Source organism: Lactuca saligna, chromosome 6, assembly GCF_052625555.1.
Source record: "Lactuca saligna cultivar CGN05327 chromosome 6, ASM5262555v1, whole genome shotgun sequence".
In the NCBI taxonomy this organism is placed as follows: Eukaryota; Viridiplantae; Streptophyta; class Magnoliopsida; order Asterales; family Asteraceae; genus Lactuca; species Lactuca saligna.
In genome coordinates, this window is record NC_136422.1 from 64392888 (window position 1) to 64413292 (window position 20405).

At 39.3% G+C, this 20405-nt stretch overlaps 1 non-coding gene across 1 annotated transcript; it reads right to left on the bottom strand.

Moving 5' to 3' along the window:
- Nucleotides 1-823: 823 nt before the first annotated feature.
- Nucleotides 824-929, bottom strand: LOC145003615 (small nucleolar RNA R71). Its single transcript, XR_013662068.1, has one exon. It is a non-coding gene; the product is annotated as a small nucleolar RNA R71 (small nucleolar RNA).
- Between the last annotated feature and the right edge of the window lie 19476 nt (nt 930-20405).

The window sequence follows — 20405 nt, forward strand, 5'->3', positions numbered from 1 at the left end:
TAGTTTTGTTTATTAGCTTAGCTTATTTTTGTTAATTGTTTTCTGTCTCTGTTACAGAATTCACGACGTGAGTTTTAATAAACTCACGACGTGAAAGCTGCGATTCAAGTTTTTAGTATTTTCTTATTTTAGTTTAGTTTTACGTTTTTAGTTTAGCGAGTTGTAGGAGTTCATGACCAGAGGCTCAAACACACCCTTGGTGCCACCACTTGAAGATCCTGAGTCTGCAATTCACAAGAAAAAGACGCCCTTACAACAATTAAAGTCAGCTTTTTCAAGGAATTCGGGAAAGAAGACAGGAGAGTCAAGTTCATCCTCGAGGCACAAGAGAAATTTTGAGCACTTGGATCATATACCCGTCCAAACCGAGTCTGAATAAGATACCGAGCCGAAATTTGAAGAACATACGAGCGAACCAGAGAACGATCCAATGAACGAGATGGCAGCAATTGAAGGGATGTCCATGGGAGCTTACAAGAAGCAGATCCGAGAAGATGTGGGTCCCGGTTTAGTCCAACCCGCAATGCCTGCCACTGCAACATTCGAGTTAAAGGGGCACATATTGACTGCACTGAAGGATATCTCATTTTTTTGGAAAGATCATGAGGATGCTTTTAAGCATCTAGATGAAGTCAACGACATTGCGGATTACTTCAATGTCCCAAATGTTAACAGAAACACAGTCGTGCTTAGGATGCTTCCCGTCACTTTCAAAGGAGCTGCAAAGGAGTGGTTAAAATCATTTCCACCGGGTACAATTACCACTTGGGCTCAAATGCGTGAGCAATTCCTGGACCAATTTTGCCCACCATCCAAGATAGCCAAACTCAAGAAGGCAATAGCCAACTTTGAGCAACAGACGGGGGAGTCATTATACGAAGCATGGGGCGGTACAAGGGCTTGCTCAGAAATTGCCCTCAGCATGATCTAAATGTGCAACAAGAGATCTCAATCTTCTATGATGGGGTCAACGTTATCACGAGACAACTCCTTGACTCTTAAGGACCATTAACAAAGAAAAATCCAAGGGAGGTCAAGGAGTTGATTGAATAATTCGCGAAGCACTCTCGTGAATACCACAACCCTAGGCAAGATGGAATCAAAGGCGGTGGAGAGGCCCAAACTAAAGAAATAGCAGTTGTGATGGCTATGTTGAATAATTTGGATCGAAGGATAACTCAAATGGACCAGTCGATACATTCCATAAGAGTGGGTTGCGAGAGATGTAGTGGTCCACACTTGACCAAGGACTGCAATTTAGATGAGTTTGGGAATAGAAAAGCTCAAGTGTGCTACTTGAGTGGGGATAAGTTTGATGAGGAATGGAGGAAACCGAAGAAGGAGTGGCTGCCATATGAAGAGTATAAGAAGCAAAAATAAGAGAAGCATAGGCAGACAGGTCGAGGCTTTTATCAAAAGGAGCAGCCACCAGCCGAGAAGAAACCCGATCTAGAGACCATGTTGTTAAAGTTTCTGGAAGCTTCGGAAAAGAGACACGATGCCACTGATTCTGCTATTAGTGAACAACAAACTTTTATAAAGAATCAGCAAGCTTCCATCCATAACCTTGAAGTACAAGTTGGTAAACTAACTACTCTAGTTCATGAGAAGTTATCCCCGAAAAATCCCAAAATGAAGACCCAATCTTATGTAATGGCCATAGACACTGAGGAAGAAGCCATCTCTAAGTTCCTGGAAGCATTGGAAGAATAACCACAGCAGCCCGATACAAAGCTGAAAAAGACCAAGATCGAAAATCAAGAAGCTACCGAATTCCAGAACTTACGACGTGAACCATATGAGTTCATGACGTGGGCCCGTAATGAACAAAAAAAATTGTAGTTGGTTCGATTTATCAGCCGCCTTTGCCTTTCCCGTCCCAAACTACCCTTAGTCCACTAGAGAAGGAGCATATAGAGTTTGTCAAGCATGTGAAGGCGATCCCGATTAATGCTCCCTTTGTCGAGTCCACATCCAAAATTCCCGAGCATCAGAAATTACTGCAAGAATTGATAGACACTCGCAAGCAATAAAAGCAGCAATCTAAGGTGGTTCTAAGTGAACAAAGTTCAAAAGCTGTGTTGGGAGAGACACCAGAGAAGATGGGGGATCCTGGATGCCTCACTCTTCCGTGTGAGTTTGGTAATAAATTGAAGGTTAATGCTTTAGCCGACTCTGGGGCTAGCATTAATTTGATGCCTTTTTCATTTTATCAAAAATTGGAAATTCAGAAGATGAAGGCTACAAAAATGACGATTCACATGGCGAACCGTTCAGTGACACAACCCCGGGGCATAGTGGAGGATATTTTAGTGAAAATTGGGAAATTTGTTTTTCCAATAGATTTTGTAGTTTTGGATATGAAGGAAGATCCCGATGTTCCAATTATCCTTGGCCATCCATTGCTTAACACTGTTGGAGCTTTGGTTGATATTCGTGAGTCTAAGCTCACATTGAGAGTTGGAGATGAAAAAGAAGTTTTTGGGATAGAAGATGTCTTTCCAAAGGAACATGTTCAAGAAGAGGTGTTCATAATCAATGAAGATAATGAACTAGAAGAACTGCAAAAGCTTATGGAAGAAGAGATCAAGGCAGTTCATCAAGTCAAAAGAACAAAACCAAGAGCATTTGGTCCATTTTTGGTGGAAGTCATAGCTTACAAGAGTCCACCTTCTTGGGTGAGCAAAGAGGATGAGGAGATCACAAGTGATGAAGAGGAGATCACTTCAAGAGTGACAAAGCCGGTGGTGAAAGAGGAGGAGGATACTATGGAATGCAAGGAAGAAACTAAAGGGACCAAACGCAAGCTTGAAGAAGAGGTCAAAGCTAAAAAATAGAATTCAAAGAAGGCATACAAAAGGCGAGTTCAAGCTTATAAGAGGCGATTCAAGGAACAAAAGATCCTAGTGGCAGATTCTTCTGAGGACTCAACGTAGGAGGCACGGAGTCCAGCTCAAGACTCCAAGAAAAAGAAGCGCTTCTCGGGAGGCAACCCGAGTTTGGTTTGCAAATTTTTTCTTTTCTTTTTGCATTTTAGTTTTAAAAGACTTAGATCGTGTCATCCAACTCTATTAGAACATAATTAAGCACTGAATGTAGGGACCTTAAAATGGAAGTAGTAATGATTGAGAATTTAGTTAAAGTCAAAATTGATTTTTCCTTCCAGACGATATTCACGACGTGAAGTTTAGCAATTCACAACGTGAATAGTGAATGAACAGGATAAATACTCCATGATATAGTTTAGCCCATTAAACTAACAAGCCCAAGATCAGGTCGTGAGTACATGGCCCAATTTTAGCCTAGACCATATTCACGACGTGAATCATTCAGAATTCACGACGTGAATTTTTGAAAACACGGGACCACAGAATAAATCCCTAGAAACTAGTAAACCCTCATTTCTTTATTCTTCACGAAGTGGAGGCGGAAATTGGTCCCCACTTGGTCCCCATTGTTGCGATTATAGCCAACAATCCAAATGTTTTCCTTGTGCTTACATACTACTTAAATCAAAAGGTAACATTTCTAATTATTGACCTTCATTTATCTTTAATAGTTGAAAAAAGGGGCCAGGGTTTGTTCTTATGTTGAATTGTATGACATAGCCTAAGGTTCGTCAATCACCCTTGTAATGTAATGGATTAATGGTTAAAAATGCTATAGGAGTAAACCCCAAGTACTATCATGGTCGATTCATGTAAAATCCAGAACGAATTCTCGAACCTGTTTACGAATTCACGACGTGAATTCTTATGAATTCACGATGTGAATACTGAACTGAGAGTTTTCTTTGTTTCCTTTATGTCTAAATTGTGGATTATTGTTTTGGTTGTGGTTTTGTTTTTTGTTTTTGCAGGAATGGCTCCAAGAAGAGAGATTCCAGCTGGGGTTGCAGGTTTGCACTAGTTTTACAATTTTCCCGCAACAATGTCCCGGGATGTCTTGAACCGTTGGAACAACAGATTGGGGTGGCTCTACAACAGAGAAATTGCAGCTGCTCCAACAATCAATTGGACATGGTTGAGGGAAGTAGGGCTCGTAGACCGGGTGGGGCCATTTTTGACAAAGATGTTTATTGGACATGGGTTTTCGTTTACCTGTTCTGGTTAGCATAATATGTTTCGGGTACAAGAGCGGGTCTAGAAGGAGTTTTGTGTTGAGTTTTTCGCAACGGTGACATTTCAGGAAACTGTTCAAGATCCACATTGGCCACAGGTGTTGGAATTTCGTTTGGGGGGTGAGTACCGGGAGTGTAGCGTGGTGGAATTTGCTTGGAAAGTGGGACTGTATGATTGACAAGAGCTATGACTCCCGAGTTTGGCATGTTTTTTAGTGCGGCTGCTAGAGGTTATGCAGAGGGTGTCACGGGGTATTCTTTCTGGCATAATATTGCATCCGGAATGTTTAATTCCGGAGTGTCTCCTGAGAGCAGTATTAGGTCCCCGATCCATAGCTTACTCCACCGGTTCATCACATTTTCCATCAACATAAGAGGCATGGAGACAAAGTGACTAAGCAGAACTTATTCTTCTTATGGTGCATCTTACAACCCGGTGTCTGTTGCAACATCCCGTATTTTTTAGCCCGTTTTCTGGCTGGCTCAATTTCATGTTTTGCCGGTACATTCCTTATTTTGCGAGTTCCAGATCGAAGTTTCTATTTTCGGAGTCCATATTCAAGATGCACGTTTTCCACACTTTTGGAGATGTTTACGCCACTATCCCAGGGGAGTCTGTTCAGTTTTCTTCCTTTTCTTTAATTTTGATTTATTTTATGCATATAATGAGGGCATTGTATGAAATAAGTGTGGGGTAGGGGTAGAAAAAGTAAATTGCTAGATAATGATAGAATTTGATAGTAAAAATTGAAAAAATTGAAAAAATGTAAAAAATTGAAAATTGAAATTTTTAATAATTGAATCTAGGAATAATAATTTGAACTGTAGTTGCAAATGTTGTGTGGGATGATCCGCTAAAAGTTCAAATGTTTAGTTGAGCCAATACACGTTATAGTGCATTTGTGGCCTCCCTTATTTTAGTGAAATCATGGAAAAAAAACATAACCCCGCTTGGTTTGAGGGATGCAATATGGTTAGCAGCCTAAACCTGAAATGTATCCAGGAAAATTATTACCATTAACCAATAAAGGTTGAGGTTGAGCACCTTTGCTTAAGCATGTAGGTTTTGAGTGAAAAAAGGTTAGGTACATGTAAAAAAAAAGAGAAAGAGAATTGCAAGAAAAGTTTGAAGAATTTCGGAGCAAATAAAGTGAAGATCAAAAGATCAAAATTCCAAGAAATTCAAAAAGTTGAAGATACCAGAAATCAAATCAGGTGGTGAATCCAAAGAAATCAAAGATCAAATTACCAAGGATGTGAAGAATTCCATAAGAGCTCCACAGTGGTATTATAGATTGTAATTCTAGATTATGTATGCTTAGGTTGCTCAAATAAAAATACCTTGAGGATAAGGAGGTTTTCTACGGATGGATTTGGAGGGTTGCATAAAAAGAGCATTGTTCGGAAAAAGTGGCAAGTGTTTATGAAGATTGTGAGTATTTAAAATATGGGGGTACTTTAGGAAATTTTAGACAAAAATGCATGCGTTGAGGTCTTGGCATAATGGTTGAGCTGGAGTCGGATTGTTCTATGTGATGTTAGTAATCAAGGGTTAAGTTTAAATTTGCTTGAGGGCAAGCAAAGTCTAAGTGTGGGGTATTTTGATATGGCCATATTTATACCTATTTTTAGGCAATATTTAAGTACATTTTTATTAATAAGTTGGTAATTTGTCTAGAATAATGGTACTTATGAGCTTAAATGTTATTTGCAGCCAAAAAGAAGACATTTTGAAGAAAATAGACTAAAAGCGTTGAAGAAAGAAACTTTGGGAATTAAAAGATTAAAAGAGAAGAAAAAACTTGTGGTTGGAAAAAACGTTCTCACGATGTGAGAATTAAAGGATTCACGACATGAAGAGCTGTTTCTAGAAGATATGTATGCGGGTGAAGGAATCCTTGAAGGGCACGGTTATATACAACTCATGACGTGAATTTCTTATTATTCACGACGTGAATTAATGGATATCAGCAACTATATCAATCCTTGACCATTACGAATAGAGAACTTTTTGGCAAAAGAAAGGAGTTCCAGAAGGCGATTTAGAGCAGAAGAAAGGTTATGGGAAGAGGCTTTCAACACCAAAAAGAGTAAAAGGTCCATATTTTAGTTAATTAAGAACATGTTTTGTAACACTTTGATTTGTGTTAGTTTGTTAGTTTTCATGATGAGCAGTTGAATCTAGCTACTCTTGTTTAGCTAGATGAAGCTCCCAACTTATGAATAGTTTAATTTTTATGGATTTATTTATTTGGTAAAAAAAATTTGTGGTTGGTTTGTGTTACCTAGCATGCTTGTGTTTGCTTCTCTAATTGCTTGATTGCATGTTCTGTGTAGCTTAGTGACCATTAACTGCATGAACCTGTTTACCTAACGATTTAGTGAACATTGAATTGTCAGAGCTAGGATTGACCAATCTTAGTTAGTAATTAGAGTAAATAAGCTTAGTTGTGCTAGAGAACGTGTATTGTTACTATAATTGTGTTTATATAACAAATCTTATATAGCATATTTACATTCATAATTAGTTTTGTGTTTGATTGTGTGTGAACATACATAGTTTGACATGAATTAGTTAATTATTGGTAAAGTTAGAACTAAATTACTAATATAATTAAAACCAACTCAATAATCCATGATCATTAGCTAGCCATAAGGAAGAAGTGGATTCAAACTAGACAAGAGTGTGTTTTTACTTATTGAATTTGAGTTAAGTTCGTCTGATCTTGTAAAATCAGATAAAACCCCTTTTAAACTTGTTAATAATTAGGTTAATTTAATAGTAAGTAGGTTAATTAGTAACACCATTCCCTGTGATCGACACCCGACTTACCCAAGCTATATTGTAATCCGACTAGGTACACTGCCTATAAGTGCATAGTTAGATTAAGTTTGTTAGGTTATAAATATTAAAATTAGGGGGTACTTTTGTGCACATCATTCTCGATCCATCCCGGGGCCACTACGATGTATTTGGACCTGAAAAAGGAGTATTGGTGGCCCCGTATGAAGAGGGACGTTGCATGGTTCGTGGAGAGGTGTCTAACATGTCGTTGGGTTAAGGCCGAGCATCAGAGACCTCATGGAAAGTTGCAGCCGTTGGAGATTCCCGAGTGGAAGTGGGAACAGATCGCCATGGATTTCATCACCAAATTGCCAAAGACTGTGAGGGGCGTCGATGCAATTTGGGTGATTGTAGATCGATTGACGAAGAGCGCTCATTTCCTCGCTATTAGCGAGAGCTCTTCCATGGAGAGGTTGGCGGAGATGTATGTGACGATAGTGATAGCACGGCATGGAGTGCCGATCTCGATTGTCTCAGACCGAGATGTGCATTTCACCTCTAGATTCTGGAAGAAATTCCATGAGGAATTGGGTACTAGACTGCATTTCAGTACCGCGTACCACCCTCAGATGGATGGACAAAGTGAGCGAACGATTCAGACGCTCTAGGATATGCTCTGGGCATGTGTGTTGGATTTCGGTGGGAGTTGGGACACGTACTTACCCTTGGCGGAATTTTCCTACAACAACAGCCATCATTCGAGCATTGGTATGCCACCCTTTGAGCTATTGTATGGGAGGAGGTGTCGAACCCCCATTTGTTGGGGAGTAGTGGGGCAGCGTGTGATGGCTAGTACGGAGATAGTGCTTCAGATGTCTGAGCAGATCCAGCAGGTCAGGCAGAGGTTGTTGACCGCTCAGAGTCGCTAGAAGAGTTATGCTGATAGGCGACGATCCGAGCTCGAATTTCAGGTCGGTGATTTGGTGCTTCTGAAAGTATCTCCTTGGAAAGGAGTGATCTGATTCAGAAAGAGGGGCAAGCTGGGACCCCGATATATTGGGCCATTTAAAGTGATCGCGAGGGTGGGCAGCGTAGCGTATCGCTTGGAGCTACCTGCAGAGTTGGGATAGATTCATGACACTTTCCACGTATCGCAGTTGCGGAAGTGTATAGCAGATGAGTCGGCAGTGGTGCCATTGGAGGACATTCAGGTGGATGCGAACCTGAATTATGCTGAGAGACCGGTGGCGATCAGGGATCAGTAGATCAAGGTTTTGAGGAGCAAGGAAGTGCCTCTGGTTTTGGTTCAGTGGCAGCACCAGAAGGGGTCCGAGCTGACTTGGGAGCCGGAGCGTGAGATGCGTGAGTAGCATCCGAAGTTATTTCTAGAGTGAGACTTCAAGGGCGAAGTCCGATTCTAGTGGGGGAGAATTGTAACAGCCGGGTTTTCAGGTATACTATTTTATTTAATTATTTTGAATTATGAGAAGGAACTCGGCGAGTTGATGCGTAGACTCGCCAAGTAGGGTCATGATTGTTCATCCGGATTTGCTTTGGACTCGGCGAGTCAACGAGTGGACTCGGCGAGTCCACGTTGTTTAATGAAACCCTAAATCCCAGGGTTTGGAGCCTATTTAAGGGCACTTATAGCCTCTCATTGCGGCTACCAATCCCTTGAGAGACCCCTAAGAGAGCCAAATCGTTGTGAGGAAGAAGAAGACACTTTTGATCCTTGTAACTTTTGTTTAGAAAGAAGGATGTGCAAGAGCAAGAGGGGAGGTTCGATTCTAGCAGTTCTAGGGATTTAGAGACTTCATTTTGAGGTAATAGTTCGAACCTCCTTCAGTTTTGGTGTTGATCTATAGAGTTAGGGTTTTCCAACCCCTTTGGAGAGTAATTATGTGGAGCAAATGGTCCCTCTTCGAGTTTGTGCCATGGATCTGGACTCAAAGAGGTACAGAGACCTTAACCCTTGGAGCTTTATGGATTAGTTTGGGGTTATTCGACTTAGGTTGCCATTTTTGGGACTAAATCTCCTTTTGATGCCTTGTTGTTGTTATACAAGCATCAAGTTTCGAGCTTTTCGTGACATTCATGTTTGGGAAGGCCAGATCTTTGATTTAGGGAAACAGATCTGACCTCAGGAGGCTAGTAGAGTTTGTGCATGGCATGAACTCGCCGAGTTGTTCTTGAGACTCGGCGAGTAGGGTTAGGGTTTCACGTAAATTGCTCAGTGAGTAGACTTGTTGAGTTGGGGGATGACTCAGTGAGTCAGAAGGGAGTTAGAGGACTGGAGTTCAACGCGGCACTCGCCGAGTTGTTCTTGAGACTCGGCGAGTTGAGTCGTGGTGGCCCCACGATTCATGCCTAATATGACTTGTCAAGCATATGGAGGGACTCGTCATGCCAAGTGGGTCAAAGTGTTAAAGAACATGTGTGAACTAGCCGAGTCACCAGATTCCACTCGGCGAGTAGGGTCAAAGTGTGACCGTTGACTTTTAGGGTTTGGTCAATGGAGTACTTGTGTTGAGAAGGGGGTAAAATAGCCTTTTTCCCTCCTGAGGGTGCCAAAGGCAGGTTGAGTCTAGTCTTGAGAATTATATTTATAAGAGTATTTACTTTATGTGAATAGGCAAAGACTAGGCAATATTCCTACCGAGTCAGAGATTTACCGAGACGCCTGAGGTGAGTCTTCTCACTATACTTTACCTAGTGTGGTAACAGAGCTATGTGATAGAGTATCTTAGAGTTATATGCCAGTGTAATTGCATGTTATTTATGTGCTATGATTTACTGTGATATGTGCTATGTATGATTCAGAGTTACCGAGTTAGGACCTTCGGGTCCACAAAGTGAGGACTTGCGGGTCCACAGAGTTAGGGCAAGAGGGCCCATAGAGAGTTGGGGCTGTAGGGCCCCACTTATACACATAGACCTGAGGGTCAACAGAGTTACAGCCTCGAGTGGCTATTATGTGTTAGAGTGGTGTTTTGGGGAACTCAGTAACCTTTTATGCTTACAGTGTTATGTGTTATGTGTTTCAAGTACCAACGACGATCGCAGGAAGGCGCCGGCATGATCTGTACACAAGCATACCGGAGTTTATATATATATATATATATATATATATATATATATATATATATATATATATTGATCTTGGGTTTTGTATTGATACAATGTTGATATAACGATTTGTTTATGTTTTTAAAGGATATTTTATGGGTTACAAAAGTGAAAAATTGTTCAAATTTTTACGGTGTTACATTTGAGAGACATGAGTAAAATACTAATTGGACTTAGTCAGAGTACCTACTTGGATAAGGTGTTGAATAGGTTCAGCATGCAAAACTCCAAGAAAGGAGAGTTACAGATCCAGAGTAACGCCAAACTGAGTAAGACTCAGAGTCCGAGTATAGAGGCTGAGATAACTAAGATGAGTCGAGCATCGTATGCTTCCGCAGCAGGCTCAATCATGTATGTTATGAATTGTACTCGTCCTAATATGGCCTTCGCATTAAGCATGGTCAGCAGATATCAGGGGAACCCTGACAAGGCTCATTGGATTGCGGTAAAGAACATTCTTAAGTACCTTCGGAAGACTAAGGACCGGGTCTTTACCCTTGGTGGGAGCGATGAATTTAGTGTAGTAGGTTATAGTGATGTTAGCTTCCAAACTGATAGGGATAATTCCGCTCTCATTCAGGCTGGGTCTTTACCTTAAACGGAGGAGCAATTAGTTGCAAAATTTCCAAGCAGGAGACAGTGGCTGATTCAGCATGCGAATTAAAGTATATAGCGGCAATTGAGGCAGTGAAGGAGGCTATATGGCTAAAGAACTTAATTAGAGACCTTGGAGTTGTACCAGCTATAAAGGAGCCCATGGAAATTTTATGTGATAGTGAAAGTGCAGTTGCGTTAGCCAAGGAACCAAGGGATCACAGGAGATCCAGAAACATCGACAGAAATTATCATTTCCTCAAACATCGAATAGAAAAATGACTCCTCGTGGAAAAGAGGTTATCATCAGATGAGAACCTAGCAGATCCCCTCACGAAGGGACTAGGTAGGGTTAAGCATCTCCAGCATGCGAGGCGCATAGGGTTGAAGGATGATATTAGTTTTAGTAGTTAGATAGCTTTGAAATTTGCAAAGTCTAATTGACATTTGATGATAAATAAAAGTTGTTGTTTATTTATAAGTATAAGTGTTGCTATCTTTTGTCAATCGTTTACTATCATTTCATTTTGCATGTTTTGACTTCCAAAATAATTATGTTATGGTATATCATATTATTCAAATTCTCCACAGCCGGTCATATGTTGGAAGTAGGTATGAATCAAGACTATCATGAGTTGGCTTGTAGATGTCTAAGTTATTGGACATAGCAAAGAGGTGCTACAACACTCATGAGTGCTCATAAGTTTTGAGTATTGGAGTTAACTCATGCTCACTTGTATCACTTCATGGAATTTATCTCGAGTGATTATGAGAAGGTAATATCATATAAGTCTTCAAACCTAGAGGTTTGAGTTGTTGACTATGAGTTGGTTATACATTGATTGTATGGAAATACATTGGTAACTCGATGTTATAAAACGTACCTTTGTATATAACTCAACAAGTAGTATAACTCGATGATTTTGATTTGTTCGATTAAGTTCTATGTCAAACAAATTGGAAATCGGGAAACAAACTGATAGACAATAAGCAAGACATTGTTCCATGTATTTGTCCGGATGATATCTAGAATAGAGGATTATATGATCAATTATTTTAAATGGCGTATCATCATCATCTCAGTTCCGCGAGACCTTGAAACAGCTACGATTGCTGATCGGTTCCTGAAGTCATTCTTGCAAAAATAGTTATTAGACTTATCCAATTGGGAGACTATTGTATTAGGTGTCTAAGTTCATAACTATTCCTAGAATGTACTTGACCCGATTAGCATGGTCCATTTGGGTTGCATGGCATTGCAACACTTGGATAGACTAAATGAGAGAAATAACACTTAACGTTTATTAATATATTATAAGTTCTAATATATTAATAATATTACTTAATTAATACTGATCAAGAATTAATTTAGAATTAATTAAGTGATCGAAAATAGACTAATTAAATATATGGGGTTGATTGTGTAAACCATCTATTCTTTTATAGTTGGGCTAATGATCTATGGTTTGTATGGGTTAGGTTAAAACCCATAAGGTGCTCCATGGATAGTCCATGGAGGTTACAAACCCATGGATCATGGAATATGAAAAGCCATGACAATTAGGGTTTACATGGTGTAACCCTACTTGTGTCACAACTATATAAAGATCCCATATCTAGGAAAATGGGTCACTACAAGCAAGTAATAGAGGGCTAGCCAATTTTTAGGTGTAAGTGTACTTCTCTCAAAGTTATTCAAAGTGTTGTGATGTTGTGTGAGACATTTGAGGCATCACACTTGGGGTGCTAGGCTCACAAGGTTTTTCAAGGATTCCAACCAACTAAAAGGTATGTTCTTCTACTAGCAGTTGTGTTTTAAAGTTCCCTATGCTATGCTAGTTAAGTTAAGAACCTTGGAAAATCATTTATGCATGTATCTTAGTAAAACATAGATCCAAGGTTTCTAGGGTTGCATGTACACTTTAGGAGTGATAGAATTCTCAAAACCCTTCATAAACATCCTGAACATATTGTCTCATAAAAAGCATATAAACATTACGTGTATAATGAAAACACAATCATTCTGAAATAAATGATTTGTAGTATTTTCCTTGATTAGTATACCCTAAATGTACTTTAAAGTTGTATACCCTTGTTTAGTTTTGAATCAAACCCTTGTTCTTATATAATAGTATAAAGCCATGTTCTTGTAAAATAGTATACTCTAGTATACTTGACTCGTGAGTTAGTATTCTTGAATCATAAATTATACCTATTATAATTTATATGTACTTTCTATATTGGTACTAACCATTCATGAATGCAACCCCTTGCTCAACATGTTACAAAGGGTAATTGAAACTGAATGAAATAACCTTTATATTTAAATATATATACAAGATATATAACTAAAATCGAAACAACAGTCGGACAAATAACCAATACCCTAAATCCACATCCAAACAAGGAAAAAGACATAAAGTCAGTTATTGGTCCTAAGTCTTGTAAATCTTATATATATGTATATATATATATATATATATATATATATATATATATATATATATATATGATTTTTGGGGAAAATATAAGTTTATAAAAGAGTTTAACATATGAAATACTTTTGATGACTTGATGTCATTTTATCACAATTTTAATTCATTTGTTTGTAACACAAAATCCTTTTGTTAGACTTCTATCCCCCCCCCCCCCTCTAAAATAGTAAAATTTATTAAAATACAAGGGTATGAACTCACATGATAGGTAGTGATTTGGGTAGCATTTCGTTTCTTAGAAAGGAGTTTTCTTGATGTAACTAAGAGTTTTTTTTTATGAAAAACCGACTTTACTCCGGCAGAGTTTCCGCTACAAGATTAAGAACTTTGGGGCATTGGGGCTTGCTTCGAGTGTTACATATGTCACCAGGGCTTAAGGGTAGTTTATAGAGTTTTAAAAGTGAAGGAAAGTAGGAGAGAGGTGGAAAAACATAAACAAAACCCAGAGGTCTCGCATCCTATTTTAAGAGGGCTTTTGGCCTTAGTACACTGGGTGTGATATTCACGTACGCGGGGTGTACTAGTGAAATCATTAGTTCACTGGACGTACTTCATGTACACGGGGTGTACTAGTTGGGTCCTTATCCGAACTTTGGAGGTGGCAAGTCTACGAGGCACGCTTCGATGCTATTATCATTATGATATGCGTAATCTTCCCGTACGTTGGACGTTCTAATGTAAATAGCAGTCCGTTGGGCATACATCCTCTTACGTGGGGCGTACTCCCTTCGATCTTATCCGAAGTCTCAGATGTTTTCGAAACATGTCACACGCGAGGGATAAGGCGACGTGGGTAATCTGAGGCCTAGTGTAACAAACCGTTATTTCAAACCTATGTAATAGTGTAGGTCAATTTGTACTTCTTTCTAAATTAATAAAGAGAAATTTTAGCATACAATGTGTATTTACATAATTGACCCTCAAAAATAAATTATTAAATAATCTCAATTGGGATAAACCAAGTGATAGAGATTGTAACAAGGTTTCCAAAAATATAAAGAACACTAAAATCCGAGTTATAACGAAGAAGTTATGACCAATCGAAAATCCGCAACAAAACCGGCAAAACACTGTTCAGTGTAAAAACTGAAATTTTGATAAAAGGCTTTCTAGCCTTAACAATCTAAACGAAAGTTATAGTTTATGTTAAACCGAGAACTTTCATAAAAAGAACGTCAAAATCTAACTTCGTATGAGAAAGTTATGATTTTTCGAAGTTTTAGTATAGCAGTGTACAGCTAAAAACTCGAAATAAAGATCGAGTGGTTTTTAGCCTACACAACCTAAACAAGAATTGAAGGTCTCATCATTAGTAGTACAACGGTAAAAAGACAGACAAAAACGGACGTCGTATGAAGAAGTTATGAATTTATAACGGATTCACGTCCCGGTCTGTTTAAAATAATAATATTCAAAATAAAGTCAAAATTAGCCGACGAATTCTAAACAAAAGTCGTAGAGTATAATTTTACCTACGCGTGCATATAAAGAACGTTAAAAACGGAGTTCGTATGCGAAAGTTATGAATTTTACAAGTTTTGGCAAAAAATAAAGAAAAATAACAAAAACCGAGAATTTTCGCGTGAACAGTAACGCCACGTCACCCTCACATGCGAGCCTCCACATGGCGTCCTCTGATTGGGCCGCAGCCTCGGGTGTCACCTCCTGATTCGACCAAGTCCGAGGTCCAGTAAGAACCGGACAGCATCGCATGATGCTCCTCCCACACGCCTCGCACGCCCCTCGCACCCTTCTGTTCGCACGTGTTGCCTTTCTATTGGACCGAAGTTTGGTCCAATCCGAGCCAGCCAGCAGCGAACCTCCGAACCAAAGCAGTCCCCTCCCTTCGCCACTTATCCGACACGAGGCAGCCTCGCATGGCCTCGGATCCGAGGCTTCAACCTATATAAGGCATGCGAGGGCTCCAAAGAATTTTCACTTTTTCACCCCAAATTTCACCCTCTTTCACATTCTCCAGTCCCCTAAGCTCATACACAACCCCTAAAGCCCCGATATTAAGACTCGAACCCGAAGTAAGCCTTGAAGCCCCGAAATTCTTGAGAATTCATCCTCTCTCCTGTCAAAACTCTATCCAAATTACCATCTATCATGTGAGTTCATACCCCTATATCTTCATAATTTCTATTGTATTAATGGGGGGGAATACAAGTATAACACAAAAACTTTGTTTTATAAATAAATGATTTCAAATCACGATAAAACGATTTTAAAGCATCAAAAATACTCCAAATATTGAACTTTTTTATAAACTTATATTTTTCCCAAATATACATATTTGGATATATAAAATTGTTTATGTATATAAATATATAAGTTATCTCATCAGTTTAAATACCCTTTGTAATATGTTGAGCAAAGGATTACATGCAAAAATAGTTATTTACCAATTCATAAAGTACATGTAAATTATAATAGGTATAATTTATAATACATAGAGCAATACTTCATGATTTAAGTATACATGAATACACTGTTTTACATGAAACAAGGGTTTTAATTCAAAACAAATCAAGGGTTTACACTTATCATTCAGAATGACTGGGTTTTCATAACTAATATATATGTAACGTTTATATGCTTTTTATGAGATATCCAATTCAGATTGTTTAATTCATTTTAGACAACCAAGGTAAAGCCCTGACATTATAACCAGAATCTCCAATCCGGGGATCGAAACAAGTTGTGTGTAGATCTATATCAGGATTCACAACCCCGCACTCAGGCTGCTAGCTACAGTCAGGCATACATGCCAATGAGTGGCAATTGTTATCAACAGTTTAAGTGCTCACAAGGCGTTTCTTTCAGGCGTTCAGGTCTTAGTATGGTTATAATAACTCGTTAAAAAGATATTAACAACACGTTAGTGTATAAACAACTAAACGTAAGTACATCTTCAAAGTACTAGTTTACCAAATACAAAGTACAATGGTATACTACAGATTTCAATAACAGCTGGCGAAGCCAGGCACACACTCAGTTACAACTTTTACAAATACATTGGTTCACAAATAGGACGGTTTTATGGGAATAAAACTACTTTTCACATACCACAGAAAATATGGGATTTTCTAGAACAATTTTCTTACTCAAAATACAAAGACACCCATGCAAACATAAAGACTTATGTACTCACTCAACTTATTGTTGATACTCTCTTTTCAAATTACTTGTATTCCCAGGGAAATAATAACAGGTACTCCCTGAGCTTTTTGAGAAGATGGAGCCATTATGAGTCTTATCTTCTTCTTTTGTATAACTATTTTGGTTTCAATATACAATGATTGACCACATGTAAATATTATACTTTTAAATACAATGGTTGTTTGTACTTTGATTACTATGATGCATGTGTTGTGATACTACAAATGAAGTCCTCCACCCCCGGATGTTTTCGCCGTCTGGTTTGGGGGTGTGACAGATTGGTATCAGAGCATTGTTTATAGTGAACTCAGTATATCAATCCATAAAAGATATACAAACTATAAATGTATTGGGGCTGAGAACTCTTACTACAAGTATATTTTGAAGAATTCTAAGTATTTTTACAAGAAGTATACTAACCCTCATACATACAAGTACATAGTCATAAGAACTTAAAAGTATTTGGATGTTGAACATTACAGTCAAACCCGGACAGTTATGTAATCACATCTAGAATTAATATAGCCTGATCAACTATATTGATTTCAGATATGACCAACATGTGTTTGGAGTAATAGTAGTGTTGTGATGTATCTAAAACTTACCAACTACAGAAGAAACTTTAGAACATAACCTAAAATACTATAAGAATATTTAAACATTGATATGCTTTAGTTTGTCAGGCATTTCTCGTAACCTTATTCTCGTACAGACACAATGGCAGGACATCATCTACCAGAGGACCCTTATTTTCTAAATCATGGCAATCAAGGATGGATAGAGGAAGATCCAGAAGAAGTCTCAGATGAAGAACCCTTTGAGGATAGCGAGTCAAGTGGTACGGATATAGAGCCACAAGTTTGCAACCCGAGGATACATCCCCAAAGGCAAGAGGAAGCAATCCCCATACCCGAGTGGGGGCCAATACATAAACTATTGGAGTTGACAAGACGGCCAACGCCCTCCCTACGGAATGGCACGGGGCTTCTATAACGTCTCAGAAGGAGGAACAGCTGACAGAGCTCTTCCAATTATAGTAAACCGAATAGCCCGACAATTTGATCAATCAAGGATGTCAATCAACCGAATCCTAGAAGTAAATGCGGTTGCACAGGCTAACGCCGCAGATATCATTCGTCTTGACGAGATGCAAGATGATACCTAACACCATACTGAAGCCCTTCAAAGGCAACTTAATACTACTGAATCAGAAATCAAAGAACTAAGGGAGCATCAAGCTGCCCAAGAAAAGCACTGGAAATCACAAAACGAAGCGGAACCCAGTAACCGTCGCAAGTAGTGTTTACACTACTTTTCTAGTTTAATATATTGAATGTATAGACTACTTTCAACACATGTACAAAATCAAGCATCAATAAAATAATAAGCACCTTAGTTCAACAAGAGCTACACAAACTTTCCATTCTAAAGTTTTGGGATATATATTCCCGTGTTGTTTTTCATACTTTTCTACACGGCCGCGAAAATTTTAATTTCAGTAGGTCGGTTTGATATCGATACTTTCATAATATTGTAGACCTATTTGAGAGTCAAAATATATAGATTTCATACATATCAAGACAATCGACAGGTATGTAGATACTCTTTGAAAAATAACCACTCCATTTTATATTATTCTATTGCAAGTTATACTTGTAGTGGACACCTATTCCCAATTCTTTACAAGCTTCTTGCGAATTAAGTGTTTAAGTTCAAGGATATCAAATTCATATTCATTCTTGATATCTCACTATCTTTTTATTAACTTTTATAGAAAAAGATATCTCCTCGTAGGAATCCAAGGCGTAACAATGAACCAGAAGCACCGACGCCACCTCCACCACCACCCCCTCAGTTCGATGCTGCCATGTTCCAAGCAGAAGTCATAGCAGCGGTAGCGGCTGCCTTATCTCATATCAATGCTCCTGGTACTAGTGGGTCAGGAGCTGATCCATGTCCTTCTAACTTTGTCGAGGGCCATGAGCACTCGAGAGAGTGCACTTATAAAGACTTCTCGAATGCCAAACCCATGACCTTTAATGGAACTGGAGGAGTGATGGTTTTAAGGCAGTGGATTGAGAAGATAGAAGCGGTCTTTGAAATTTGCTCCTATCCAGAGGGTAGCAAAGTTAAATTTGCTGCCTTTACCTTCTTAGATAGGGCCCTAACATGGTGGAATGGCCATGTTAAGTCACTAAGTTTAGCAGTGGCTAATACTATAAGCTGGGAGGACCTAAAAGCCATGTTGATGCAGGAATACTGCCCGCAAGGGGAAATTCAGAAACTGGAACAAGAACTCTGGAGTATTACTATGACCGGTACTGACATAACGACTTACACGAATCGATTCTATGACTTGGCGATTCTGTTTCCAGAGATGTTCACTCCATAGAGCAAAAAGATTGAAAGGTATATTTGGGGACTGTCGCCCCAAATACAAGCAAGCATCATTGCATCTAAACCTATCACCTTTAACAGTGCCAAAGAACTGGCACAATCACTTATTGACCATGGAAACCATCAAAACTCTGTGCTTACTGCCATAGAACAACCTAGGGAGAACAACAACAACAACAACAACAACAAGAAAGGTTGGAACAAAAGAAAAGGAAAATCTCCTCTGGAACCTTCAAAGAAGCAACAAATAGTAGCAGTCCATGCTACTACTATGCCTACTACCATACCTCCTACTGCACCTATTGTTGCCCCTAACTACCCAGCACCAACTAAACCCTATGTCGGTAGCCTCCCTAAGTGCAACAAATGTAATTTTCACCACACTGGGAATTGCCCTGAAATGCAGTGCCGTAACTGCAACAGGAAAGGGCATACTGCCCGATTCTGTAGAACACCACCTCAACCCCTTTACCAAGTACCTGCCGCCGGAGTAAGTCAAGCATGCTACCAATGCGGTGATGTGGGACATTTCAAGAAAAATTGTCCAAAAGCTGGAAATGCCAGTGGGGTTGGGAGAATTCTAGCACTAGGTCACGAAGAAGCGGTGGCAGACCCTGCAGTGGTCACGTGTACGTTCCTTTTCAACAATACTTATGCATGAATTCTTTTTTATTGTGGTGCCGAGAGGAGCTTCGTGAGCCATAACTTTAAACATCTACTAAATCAGAACTCCCAACCACTAAATAAAACTTTCACAGTAGAAATGGCTAATGGGAAATCCGAATCCACCAATGATATATACATAGGATGTATCCTTACCTTAAATAACTTATCTTTCCCAATAGACCTTATGTCGGTCTCTATCAAAAGTTTTGACATCATAATAGGTATGGATTGGTTGTGCCCCAACCATGCCGACATCCTATGCTATGAAAGAGCTATTCTTTTGAACTTGCCAACTAACGAAACTCTTATTATCTACGGCGACAAACCCGGAATGAACCTTTAGATCATTTCTTGCATTAAGGCACAGAAATACCTTCGCAAGGAGTATTGTGCATTCCTAGCTCATGTAGTAGACAAAAATCAAGAAGTGAAAGACATCGCAAGCATTCCAGAGGTCTTCAACTTTCCCGATGTATATCCCGATGATCTTCCAGGAGTGCCACCCGAACAACAAGTCGAATTCTGAATCGACTTAATCCCTGGAGCTACCCCTGTAGCCAAATCCCCCTACCATCTTGCACCTTCTGAAATGCAGGAATTATCCAGCCAACTTAACGAACTCCTAAGCAAAGGTTTCATAAGACCAAGCTTCTCGCCTTGGGGAGCACCGGTTTTGTTCGTAAAGAAGAAGGATGGATCATTCTGCATGTGTATAGACTACCATGAACTGAATAAACTTACCATCAAGAATCGATACCCTCTGCCTCGCATTGACGATCTGTTCGACCAACTTCAAGGGGCGAACTACTTCTCGAAGATAGACTTAAGATCCGGGTATCACCAGTTACGAATTTTGGAGGAAGACGTTCACAAAACCGAGTTCAGAACTCGTTATGGTCATTACGAGTTTATAGTGATGCCATTCGGATTGATGAATGCACCTGCAGTGTTCATGGACCTAATGAAGAGAGTGTGTCGTCCATTCTTGGACAAATTCGTTATAGTCTTCATTGACGATATCCTTATCTACTCAAAGAGCAAAGAGGAACATGGCCAACAT